This window comes from Mastomys coucha, unplaced genomic scaffold (assembly GCF_008632895.1).
Source record: "Mastomys coucha isolate ucsf_1 unplaced genomic scaffold, UCSF_Mcou_1 pScaffold4, whole genome shotgun sequence".
Lineage (NCBI taxonomy): Eukaryota > Metazoa > Chordata > Mammalia > Rodentia > Muridae > Mastomys > Mastomys coucha.
The window spans coordinates 4,273,956-4,275,421 of NW_022196910.1; the positions used below are offsets into that span (position 1 = coordinate 4,273,956).

General features: G+C 48.4%; 1 pseudogene; it reads left to right on the forward strand.

The window, feature by feature from the left end:
* Positions 1-517: 517 nt before the first annotated feature.
* Positions 518-1,309, forward strand: LOC116076030 (annotated as a pseudogene).
* Positions 1,310-1,466: the final 157 nt, after the last annotated feature.

Here is a 1,466-nt window from a genome sequence, read left to right on the forward strand (position 1 = left end):
TAGTGAAAGGTTATGAAGCTCCAGCCTCCTTGTTGAACTGGAGACTCAACATCTAAAGGTATTGGGCTGGGCCTGTGGGTTCATTAAAGGCAGCCTGGTTTCTGGTTGAGCTAGGTTTAAAACTCCAGAGGCCCCTACAGATAACTCTACAAGGAACGGTAAGCTTTTTGCCTCGCTCCTAGACACCAGGCTCCTGACACGAGGCCACAGCTATCCACTCTAGAGGTCTGTGGCCATCAGTCATGTAAGGGCCACACCCCAAGCCCCTCCACGGGTAGAGGACTCGACCACAGATCATGTAGCCTCAAGACAGATCTCCATTTTAACAAGGGACCTAAAGGCCTGAAGAACTTAGCCAATAAAACTCCCCTTCCCAGACACTCTTCCCTGTAAAAGGGGACCTCAGACTGAGCTCGCCCAAACCTGGAGAGGGGTCCCACGGCTTCTCATAGCCTGGCACATTCCGGACAAGGTGTAGGATCTGTGAAGTCAAAACTCCTGAGTCCTGGTCACGTGGTGGCTAACCGGGAAAATGGCGGCTTCGGGAGAGAGTGGTGCTTCAGGCGGCGGAGGCAGCACAGAGGAGGCATTTATGACCTTCTACAGTGAGGTGAAACAAATAGAGAAGAGAGATTCAGTTCTAACATCCAAAAATCAGATCGAAAGATTGACTCGTCCTGGTTCCTCTTACTTTAATCTGAACCCATTTGAGGTTCTTCAGATAGATCCTGAAGTGACAGATGAAGAAATAAAAAAGCGGTTCCGTCAGTTGTCCATCTTGGTGCATCCTGACAAAAACCAGGACGATGCTGACAGAGCACAGAAGGCTTTTGAAGCTGTGGACAAAGCTTACAAGTTGCTACTGGATCAGGAACAAAAGAAGAGGGCCCTGGATGTAATTCAGGCAGGAAAAGAATACGTGGAACACACTGTTAAAGAGTGAAAAAAACAACTAAAGAAGGAAGGAAAGCCTACGACTGTAGAGGAAGATGACCCCGAACTGTTCAAACAGGCAGTCTACAAACAGACCATGAAGCTGTTTGCTGAGCTGGAGATTAAAAGGAAAGAGAGAGAAGCCAAAGAAATGCATGAGAGGAAGCGACAGAGAGAAGAGGAGATTGAAGCCCAGGAAAAAGCCAGGCGAGAAAGAGAGTGGCAGAAAAACTTTGAGGAAAGTCGGGATAGTCGAGTGGACAGTTGACGAAATTTCCAGGCAAATACAAAGGGGAAGAAGGAGAAGAAGAATCGGACCTTCCTGCGGCCACCGAAAGTTAAGATGGTGCAGCGGGAGTGAGCCGCAGGACCACGGCCGGGCGTCCCTGGCCAGAGCCTCCTCACTGCCTCCTCCTGCTTCAAGGACTCATTCTTTCTCCACCTCCACCCCAACATAGAGTAGCGATTGCTTTTTAGTCTATTTTGTTGTCAATACAATTTAATATCAATCAGAGTAATTCTTTGTACATTGA